We start from the raw sequence: 12,362 nt of genomic DNA, 5'->3' as shown, positions 1-12,362 counted from the left end.
ATCGGACTGCTTGTTTCAGAGTTATAGGTGTTAGTGTCCATGTCCACGTTTCACAAAACGATCGTAGAGCTAGGATGATCGTAACTCCCATACTTTAACATAGATTTACGACCTTTCGAAAGTAGCTTTTTGTTCAGGACCTCCCTGGTAAGTTTGCTTTTGAAAAAAATCGTGAAGAAGACTTGGAAGGTTTTTGAAGAGAACTTTGGCTCATAAGTAGCACTCAGCATGGCGGATATCGAAGGCACGTTTAGGCACTGTGTGCAGAGTAGTTCCTGGACACAAAGTATGGAAATTGGGAAAGCTCTGGAGATGATAGTTCGGACATTTTGGGAGCAAAGTACTCAGAAAACTGTTGAAAAACATGGATAAAAACTTCAACACGAAGTAGCTGCTAAACGATGCCTTTTAGCCACATGGGTCCTCCACTTGAAATTGAAGGAAATCTAAATCCACACCTGCACCAGAAATTGGGAATCATTTGACATGATGTTTCGGAAATTATTGCTTTTAAAATTTTAATTTTTAAATTACTTTTGAATTATCTGCCCTTTGCTACTGAATAAAGAAGTTGTCATCCATAGATTATCATTCCTTTCTTATGATTTCCGGCTTGCTATTGTCGTAACATTGCTGTTTACACGAATCAAAGAGAATACGTCAACATAGACTGTCTACATACATCGTTCATGTTCTGCTGGTGAGGTTACAGTATTTGTAAACTGGATTAGAGTTATTTGCAAACTAGTAGTTCAGATTGCTAGTGAGCCCTGGTCGTGTATGGGACACAGTTTGCCATTGAGATTGAGCAATGTACACGAAGTTTCAAAACACCTGATATGTAATCCTTCTGACAGGTATCTTGATGGGAAGTGGTTTTACTGGTTTTAGCCCTGTTAAGAGGAGATCTGTACATGGTCTGACACCTGCCTATGAAATAAACGTTTGTTCAACAACTTACCAGACAAATTGTACATAGTTTTTAGAAAAATACCAAACTCTTTAATGAATAAACAATGACATATTTGTTAGTCATATTTTTCGAGCAGGTGGGAGATAACAGAGCGGCGTAAAAGAACCTCCCAACTACCGTACCCTACTCTACCCTACCGCTACCCTACCCCTACCCTACCCTACAACTACCCTACCGCTACCCTACTCTACCCTACCCCTACCCTACTCTACCCTACCCCTACCCTACTCCTACCCCTACTCTACTCCTACCGCTACCCTACTCCCACCCTACCCCATCCCACCCCTACCCTACCCACCCTACCCTATCCCATCCTACCCCCTACCTACCCCACCCCACCCTACCCTCTACCCTACCCCTGCCACCCTACCCTACCCCACCCCACCGCACCCCACTGCCCACCCCACCCCCACCCTACCCACCCCACCCCCCCACCCTACCCTACTCCTACCCCTACCCTACCCTACCCCACCCTAATTCCCTACCCACCCCTGCACCTAACCCTGTCCCCTCCTGCCCTGCCCTGCCCTGCCCTGCCCTGCCTAAATATTGATACTATTGCCGGGAGAGCCTCATACATTCGATCACTCAACCATCCCCGTTGATTTTGATTTTACAGGTGTATGAAAGACTATGTAGCTAGTCTCCAACAAAATTTGCAGGTACCCCTCTCTACCCTCCCCTTCACTTATGAAGTAGTCTGTCACTATAGTGTTGGATAGTTTTAAAGGGCAGCTATGTAAGAATTTATCCTATTTTGTGTTAATAGTGAGTGAGTGAGTTAATATTTAAAGTCACCTCGGCAGTATTTCAGCCATATCGTGACTAAGAAAGTTGTAAAGTTATAAATAAATGAAAGTAAAGTTATATATTATACTTACCTGTCTGCAAAGGACAGTAAAACAAGTAAATTATCACAGAAATAAATTTAAAGCTAGTAATTAAATCTAAACTATTTAACTATAAATGCAAACAACTGAAGGTAGATCACCATACTAGGGACCGTGGGGACTTACAGTACTTTGCTACCTGCATGGGCCCTAACTGGATAGTGAGTGAATATTGCAAGTTAACATACTAGCACCTACTAACAGACATGCCGATTGAAATTGGTCGCGGGCTTGTTGAACATTCGACATTGCATAATAGACGTCATAGTGAGTAATGACTGATAACAGAACTGGGGCACCTGCTAGGTATTCCCGTGTTGCAATGAGGCAAATCGCGGCTTACTGACCCAGTCATCTCCACCCAACCTACCGACCGCCCACGGAGATACACGTCAGTGCGTCCCGCCCATCAGGTGTTGTAATTACATTCTTCTGACGCGAGGGCGGTGGGGTAGCCTGGTGATTAAAGCATTCGCTCGACACTTAAAGCACTCACAATATGTTATGTGTGTACAGTCGTGACCCGTTTATCCGAACCTCACATATCCGGAAAACTCGCCTTCCGAACGAAAATCATTAAAACGAATTCATAACGTTGTAAAATTACTCACTTATCCGGAAATCTGGTTTCCATAACCGGACCGTCATTTTCACATACCAAATGCTAAATCATATGCATTTTTTTCTCGTATATCCGGATGGCTGAGCACCTGTCACAACAAAACGCACCATCCGTAAAATACCCAAATTTGACAGCATGATTTTCAATTTCGGCGTGTAGTGTCACAGAATACACAATTCACATGTAATTGTCGTGAAAGTTGGGGATCAGATAGTCTCAATGATGGGTATAAGATGTTGATCGCTGTCTGTCGATTATTCACTGTATTTGGAATATTGTTGACGAACGCAAAATGCCACGTCTAAGTGAAGCCAACCGTCATATCGCAATTGGTTTGCTTGAAGCTGGCCAGTCTCAACGTGCATTTTCCCGACGCATGAATGTTCACCAAAGCACCATTTCACGGCTCTGGGAGAGATATCGCCGGCACAATGCGGTAGCAGATGCCCCTCGTTGTGGGCGACCTCGAGCGACCACTGCGGCGCAGGATCGCTACATCCGGGTACATCACCTGAGTCATCGAACAGCTACGGCGACTAGGTCCGCTCGACAAATACCCGGATTGAGGAGGCTTTCTGCACAGACCGTCAGGAACAGGTTGAGAGAGGCTGGTTTACGTGCCAGAAGACCTTAGTTTGGCCCTGTGCTTCGACAACAACATTGTCGACATCGAGTTCAATGGTGCACCAACGTTCAGGCCTGGAACCTACCGAATTGGCGTAGAATCTGGTTCAGTGATGAATCACGATTTCTATTGGAACGACGCGATGGAAGAATGCGGGTGTACAGACGTCGACGTGAACGTTTCGCCGACGCTTGCGTTTCCCAAGTGGACAGATTCGGCCGGGGAAGTGTATTGATGTGGGTAGCGATCACCTGCCGTAGGAGAAGTGATTTGGCGATGATCCAGGGCAACCTGACAGCTCAACGGTACTGTGACGAAATCCTACGCCCACACCTCCTTCCAATCATTGATCGCCAGAGGGAGTTGTTTCAACAGGACAATGCCAGGCCCCACACAGCACGTCAAACTAGAGACTTCCTCCAGAACCACAACATCAACGTGCTCCCATTGCCCTCAAGATCACCGGACTTAAACCCGATCGAACATCTGTGGGATGCCCTGGACAGACGGGTGCGACGCCGTAACCCTCAGCCCCAGACACTTCAGCAACTCGCACAGGCACTACAGGCAGCGTGGGCTGCTATTGGGCAACACGAGATTCTGAGATGTATTCGTTCGATGTGGAGGCGATGCCGTGCAGTTCTGGATGCCCACGGTGGTCACACGAGGTATTGACTTCAGCGCCACCACACGTCTCCATGTGACACTCAAACTGACTTTCCTCGAGTTGGTGCCAAAGACGGATAAGTCTGCATTCCCAGTGTGCAATTTCGCTATATTTCATTGACTCATAAAGCCTACAAGATGTTTCAAAATAAACATAAAAATACAGTTGAAATTCCTATATGCGTTTCTATTTTTGGGAGTATATATATAAGATTGATTTCTCCACTAACTTGGGAAAACCAACTGCAAACCTTTTGCAGATGGATTGCACGAGGATCATGCACCGAATTGCTGAAAATTTAGTTTAGAACAGTTGCCAGAAATAAGTGGCTATATTTACACTAGTGACTCTTAACTTTGATGGGAAGTATGTATCATAGATCAAGATTTTAAACATTTAAAAATTCAGCACGCTTCTTCATTCCGAGAAATATGTATTTGGAAAAATAGTTCAAAACAGCTGAATTTTGTGATATGAAGAATATTAACATTTTACGTAATGAATTATTTTCACAGAAATATTTCGCTAATATTACACATCGTTAGTTATCTTAAAATGCTCGTTCAAACATAAAATGATATTCATTCTCCGGTCTTGGAACAATACACAGGAAACAGCCTTTCTAAAGCTGGTATGTTTTCCTTTCTACCATTTTCAATCATTTATCTATGATTACTACATCTACATTTAGACAACGCTATTCTATATGATTTCACCTTTATGTAATAAGTATTGGTTAGTTTGTTGTTTAACACCGCACTCAGCAATATTCCAGCTATTTGGCGGCGGTCTGGAAATAACCGAGTCTGGACTCTACAATCCAGTGATCAACAGCATGAACATCGATCTACGCAATTCGGATACGATGATATGTGTCTGCAAGTCAGCGAGCCTGACCACCCGATCATGTTAGTCGCCTTTTACAACAAGCTTATGTCACTAAAGATCAATTCTAATCCGGACCCTCACGGTTCCACTCAGTAACTGTTTCTAGAAATACTACTAACCATGCTTTTTTCCTGATTTTGCTGTTTTGGGAACGATTGCTTTGACAATACCAGTAAGTAGCGTCCCTCCGGAGAGAGGATTCAGTCTCAACAATCGTATCCACATTGCGTCGAGGAATCGTGTCTCCCGGGAACGTTTGGACAACCTGATGTTGCTGAATATGCACGCCGATGACAATGTTGTTCCGCGAGCTGTTCAGATTTTCCGTCAGAAAAAAAAAAGTGTAGGTTGAATGTGACTGTCGTGACATGATCGTCGCTATTCATATGAAACGCGATCAGGATTATGATTCCTGTTTATCGTTGATAGTTTTGTATTCTGTAACTCTGACAGTTACATGTGAAACACAACAGACAGAGAGACTTTTAAATCTGGACTCCAAGAGATCGATATCATGTAACAATTATTTTTACATGTAAAATACTAATAGTACTGACAGTATGATACTTACTGGCGCACTTTTGAGTACAGACTTTATGAGAATAATTCCTGATAAAAGTCCTTTTGCAACTTTCCAGTTTGAAATTTAATAGGTTTTAGAGTTTCAATTTTACCAGAATTGTATTTTGTTTGTTTGTCCTTGCATCATGATGAACAAGATAGATACAAACAGTTGCGGTGACATTTTAATCAAACTAATTACGTCTCTCTGAAATACTTTACTTACGTTTTACTATACGGGATCCATCTGCAGCTGCAATTACTTGTCTTCATATATACATATCTAGGCTACACAAGCCTTGTATTTTCATGATTCTTTGACCCATGCAGTGAGTGATAGTATTGTAATATCTGTCTATATATACACATAATACAAAACAGTAAACTATTATTTAAAGCGTTTTGACAAATACGATACCATATGATTGCATCATCGCCATTCGAGGTTATGAGTATTTGACTTTACCATGTTTCAAATTCATTTTATAAGTAAACTACGTATATTAACATCAATACCTTACTTCGTAATTTTTCAACATCATAAAGCACCGTCGATTATATTTTTTAATTCAGGTCTCGACCTGTCACATGCCTTCGCTTAGTTGTACCGCTGACAGGCTGACCAATCAAGGAGTTGCCTTTTCATCCAATCAGAGCCATTGTTACATGTCAGCTGCGCTCACAACACGAGCCTTCGTATTGTATAACAAAGCTTGCTAATTACGTAACTCGTGAAATGCAGATTGAAGTTCACCACAGGTATATAAAAACTAATTATTTGCACATTTGTAAAACGTATATATACTCACGCACACGTATATATACACCCATGCGTCCCAAAGAAAGACAACCATGCGACCCAATGAGGGTCAACACAAGGAGGGACAACCAGTCCAGCCTAAGGCATTCAAAGGAGGGATAACCAGATCCAGCCCCATGCGTCCCAAAGAGGGACATCCACGCCCAGCCCATGAGTCCCAAGGAGGGACACTCCGGCCCAACCCATGCGTCCCAAGGAGGGACACCCAGGCACAGCCTATGCGTCCCAAGGAGGGACGCTCCGATCCAGACCCATGCGTCCCAAGGAGGGACACCCTTATCCGGCGCATGCGTCCCAAGGAGGGACACCCCACGCATCCCCAGGCGGGATCGGACTGCCGAAATGCCAACAGGCGAAGGCGACCTCCAAAGCACCTAACCAAAGAAGAAGAAGCACGCTTGACAGGCATCGAGATAGCGAATGACATTCTGAACACATTTATTGAATTTAGTTGGACCGCTTTCATTTTCTGATTGTCTCAGCATGGCATCGAATCGTTAATTGTAATGTAGGAGTAATGAACATTCTCGAAAAAACAAGCAACACACAGCACACTTTTCAACACATTTATTAATGGTATATCGTTATGAATTCTGATTACTCTGTCTCTCCGGATAAAAACTAGTTCAGCCGGAATTTTCAGACCCCGGCGGCATAAGCCGCTGGTAATATTCAAAACCACCGGGAACACTGAGCTTACTTCAAGCTTAGGGATGTCACTATCTACATTGGCAGAAAACTACGTGAACACACGTTCGTAAAAAAATATTGAAAATAGCTATTGGCAAATTTAGTGGCGCTATTTCATTCCTATGTTGCTAGGATGCTTGCACATCTTGTGCGATTACTAGTATCAAACATGTGTGCGTGCGTGCGTGCGTGTGTGTGAGTGTGAGAGAGTGAGTGATCGAATTGTTTGTCCGTGACAGGCTGTTCATGGCGATGGAAGAGGTGCGATAATGACGGACAACCTTCTTGATTGTAATGAGGTCCTTCATTCGAACTACTTTACTTTACTTTGTTTCAGATTCTTTTTAAATGTCCTTCAGTTTAGTTTTCATAATCATCTTCAACTTGATAATGCAAGTTTGTGTGGACCGTCACTCAAGGTATGAGGAGTAAGCAGTAGGCCAGATGACGTCACAAATGAATAGGGCTGGTTTGAGCAAAAATGTCTGTAAGAAATGATAATTTTTCACATCACTAGTGAGTGGTGACATGTTTTTGAATGAATTATTAGCAAACAATAATTTAGAGGCAGACCATGAATCAGCCCAAAAAAATGATTTGTGTGAATGCGTTACTAGATGCAGCTAGTGGTAGGTCCGATCTGAATGATGATGTAGCTTCAGAATTGGGACTCCAGGGACCAACGCAGACAGTTTCTGTAAATGTATTGTGATATAAAACAGTACTAGCGATTTGAATCTATGATCGTTTATGATTGTTTGTTAAATAACTTTTATCGTATGCTGAATAACATTCTGAGATTTAAATGTTCAATTGGCAAGGTAAAATTATGAGGATTCGCAGTCTAAATTTCACTATATTTGATTTACTTTTTTGTTTAAAGAAAAAAATTATCGGTACGTTTTCACTGCAAACAGAATATAGGTCACAGGATCTCGTGGATCTGTTATAAAACATCACTTGATTTGACATATGTCTTATCTACATTGCCTAGAGTCTAAATGTCCAGAAGGCAATGGCTCATGGGCCAGTCTGGTAGGATCTGTCTTTAAGACACTATCCTGCTTGGGTATACCCTCCTAGTATCCTTGGTGCCGTCTGCAGGAGATTCTGGTAAGGCAAAGTGTTATTCATAGCCCAGTTAATCTCACAACAAATCTCCAAGCTGTTGCTGTGCGACTCACATTGCACATTGCATTTACCTTGTGCTCATTGTATATTCCACCTTCTTCTGCTCTTTAACAATCTGATCTTCAGAACCTGTATGATCAGCTACCCAAACCCTGCATCATTATGGGCGAACAGGCACGGCCCTCTATGGGGAAGTACAAGTACAAACAATAAAGGTAAAATTATTGAAGATTTTATCTCTGAAAATAATGTATGCATTTTTAATGATGATTCAAGCACCTATTTACACCCTGCGACGGGAACTTATTCAACACTTGATCTGTCCCTCACGGATTCAAATATTTACAATGAATTTGAATGGTCCGTTCATGATGACCTTTGTGGAAGCGATCACTTTCCTACTGTCATTAAAGCTATTGAACCAGATGATGATCCACCTCTATCACTGTGGAATTTTACGAAAGCAAATTGGTCCTTATATGAAACAATGTGTATGGAAAAATTAATACCTGACAATTTTACAAGTGTATCAGACCCCATACAGTTGTTTTCCTCTCAACTCACTGTAACTGCTGACAAAACAATTCCTAAGTCCTCTGCGATTCCTCATATTCGTAAACCATGGTTTAACAAGGAATGCAAACAAGCCAGAAAGTGTAGGAAGAAGGCGGGAAAATATTTTCGCCTTCATCCTACGGTTCATAATTTGAACAATGTTAAAATTACTGGTACTAAGGCACGACGTGCCTACAAGCAAAATAAACGCCTCCCTTGGAGAAATTATGTCTCCAAAATTAATTCACGCACGCCCATGTCTAAGGTGTGGAACATGGTTCCGTGCATTAAAGACAAAGGTTCAAAATCTGCTGTTCAACATCTTAAAGATGGTGATAATTTTATAACTGATAAATCTAAACTTACAAATAAAATTGGCGAAACTCTTGCCAGACATTCTTTTTCGTCAAATTACGTCCCTGAATTTCAACTATACCAGAAACAGCATGAGAAGAAACGAATCCTTTGTCAAAAATGCTATAGTAAATAAACAAGATGCAGTATCGATATTCTTTGATCTTGAGAAAGCATACGATACCACCTGGAAGCATGGTATTTTAAAGGATTTTAAAGGAGGAGAAGGAAGAAGACGGGAAGGAGATATATGTTCTAGCTCAATGACAGCAGCAGAAATGAAAGGTTTGACTCTTAGTCCAAGAGGTGGAACAAGAGAAGACTTTTTGTTATACAGATCCTCATAAAGAGTGTTGAAAACACAGTTAAATGCAGGGATTTTTACGAAGGCAAATTGGTCTTTTAAAAAGTAAATATAACACATACAAATCCTTATTTACAGATGGGTCTAAGGATGGTGGCGCCGTGGCATTTGCCACTGTCATTGGATCCAGAACAATATCTTCTCGACTACCAAATAACAGCTCTATTTTCACAGCAGAAGCTAACGCCATATTATCAGCTCTTAAATTTATTAATTAACACCGTAAATATAAACAATACATAATCTTTTCTGATTCTCTTTCGTGTCTTCAGGCTATTAAATATATTTCTTGTAAACATCCACTTCTAATAGAAATTATTGAATTGTATAAGAGCTTGGCCAATGCGACATCGTCTTTTGTTGGTTACCAAGCCATGTTGGCATTTCTGGGAATACAATATCCCTTACTCTGATTACAAAGCTAGCATTAGAACGTACATCCGTGTTCTGATGCAGAAGAAGTGGGACACCCAGGTAGGCATCAATAAATTACATGAAATACAACCCCTATATTGGTTACACCTACTTGGGTTGTCAGTCCAGATTTGACGATGTCGCATTGACCATACGCGTTATACTCACAAATAGCTGTTAAAGGGTGAAGATCCTCCGTTTTGTATACCTTGTGATAAGAGAGTGTGTTGAATTCTCCATCATAAGGGATAAATATTTCAATGTGAAAACAATTAACGATCTTTTTACCACTGTTAATTTTCATTTAATTATTGGAAATTTAAAAGAAATTGATTTATTTGATGAATTCTGATTAATGTGTTTTGTAAATAGATATATTTTAAAGATTGGTAGTTTAGATTAGTAACTTAGATTGTTGGTGGCTGTACCCTCAAAGGGGGTTAAAGTACTGTAAAATTATTTTCCTCCTGAGAGGGTACGTAAGTCCCAAAACCTTCAAAGTAAAATTAAATTTACCACATTTTAAACGTAGTATTTTTGCCGGCTAAAGTTTCCTACAGTCGCCAGCGGCTGAAGGGATGGTGTAAATCCAGCTAGGGTCCATGCTGGTAGCAAAAGTAATGTAAGTCCCCATGGTTCCTAGTATGGTGATATACCTTCAGTTGTTGGTGATCTCTATCCCCGTGTTCTATACTGTATTGTCTTCTTTAATTGGAATGTTTTAGCTTTGCTCGCTAGTTATATATTCATATCTGTGATTCTCTAGTATTTTTACTGTCCATCGTCGACATGTTTTAATCTTCAAAATGTTTCCACTCATTATTGTATAAATTGTTTTCGTCACGATATGGCTGAGATATTGCCGATGTGACGTTAAATATTAACTCACTCACTCACTCTGACATTCAATTCACTTTATTTATATAATAAGGCCACGGCCCATATAACACATACGAGAAACCAGTATTGGCAATACTTGAGCACCAATAGTTATGTTGGAGGTATTAAAATATAATATATATCATGATTTTAAACATTCAAACATTTAGCGCGCTTCTCATACCAAGAAATATGTATTTGGAAACAGTTCAAAACAGCTGAATTTTGTGACATTTGGCGGCGGTTTGTAAATAACCGTGTCTGGACTCAATAGCATGAACATCGATCTGAGCAATGGGATACGATGACATGTGTCAACCAAGTCAGCGAGCCTGACCACCCGATCCCGTCAGTCGCCTCTTACGACAAACATGTGTTGCTGAAGACCAATTTTAACCCGGATCTTCACGGGCTTCAGAGAGAAGGACACAACTGGATAGTACGATAAAATAAAACTCAATATTTTTGTAAATCTGCTATCCACATTTGACCATCAGTATCAATGCATCTCTGCTTGAAAGCACTTGATAATTGGGAAGGTCAGGCACCTGCAGCATCATTCCTCTCTTCGACTTAAGCAGTTTGACACATATACTGTTCGAAACAAATAAGGGAAAAGAACAGATGTTTGTCCGATTTTCAACCACAGCGCAATGCAAAACTTCCGAATACGTTTTGAAGACATTACAGGAACACATGAACTTTCATGTGTTTTTTTTTTGTTTCCTTCAGAATATATTATGCAGCAAACGTTTTGATAACGGCTATATCAGTAGACGGCGTCATGTCATTTCAGAAATGCAGGTCGGAGGTACAAAACCATACTCACTCAGTAACAATGAGTGTGTGTGAGTGAGTGAGTTTAGTCACCTACCTACGCCGAAACGTCGCACTCATTGCAATAAAGAAGTCGACTATCCATAGAACTTGGTTTTCCTTTATGACGGAAACGTGTGTATGGAGCGTCACACAAGATTTGAGGAGCAAGCAGTAGGCCAGATGACGTCACAAATGACTAGGGCTGACTATCGATATAGATCTTAGAGATCGATAATCGTTAACTCAATATATATCGATTATTGACGGTGACATCGTCAGCTGTTTATGAAACCGGTTTCGGGTTGAAACCATAAAAATATCAAGAATACGCTATTTTGTCAATTTTATACAGGTAAGACGTGCCTAATAAATATAATACCACACTCGGCCTCATTACATACGAATTATACGAAACTCGTGACCTTCCTATGGTATTTGACCTTCGCATAATTCGTTCCGTATAATTCGTATGTAATGGCACCTCGTGTAGTATTCTCTATATATACCTCTGATTCTCCAACACAGTATGTTTATCTCCTAATTATCCACAACACTATTTTCATATCGATAATCATTTATATGTTTCCCTATCGACCATATTTCCGACTATCGATCATTTTAGTCAGCCCTACAAAGTTCGTGTCATGTGTTAATGCGCCACTATGATTATGAGGATAGAAAATAATATTTGTCGATTTGAGGTTGAAACGATTTCAAGATGTATATGGAACAGATTACTGTATGTCGGATACTATTTGTCTTTCAAGTCGTTGTTTCGAAACGTATCTAACCCACTTTCGCTCGTTAAAATTCTTTAGATATAACTCATAAATTAAAGGGCATCTAATATAACCGACACACTAACTTCAGCCCATACAGAAAAATCATCATACAGTACATACTGATGATCCCCCTTGCCATTTTTTTGCAAAATTGTAATTGTTTCTCTCGTCATATTTAAATATCGTAAATATTTCTAAATCTCATCTCAAGTCTTCTAAATATCATATACACAAGACATTTACAAGCTTGTAAATCTGGACTACTTTTCAGTGTATAGCGGACACTTTTGTAGTAATCTCTGTTTCCAAAAAGTTCAACTGTCAAGAT

This window comes from Haliotis rubra, unplaced genomic scaffold (assembly GCF_003918875.1).
Source record: "Haliotis rubra isolate DU_JTF1 unplaced genomic scaffold, ASM391887v1 Scf68, whole genome shotgun sequence".
Lineage (NCBI taxonomy): Eukaryota > Metazoa > Mollusca > Gastropoda > Lepetellida > Haliotidae > Haliotis > Haliotis rubra.
The sequence above is the reverse complement of the archived record's forward strand: the minus strand, read 5'-3'. Positions refer to the sequence as shown.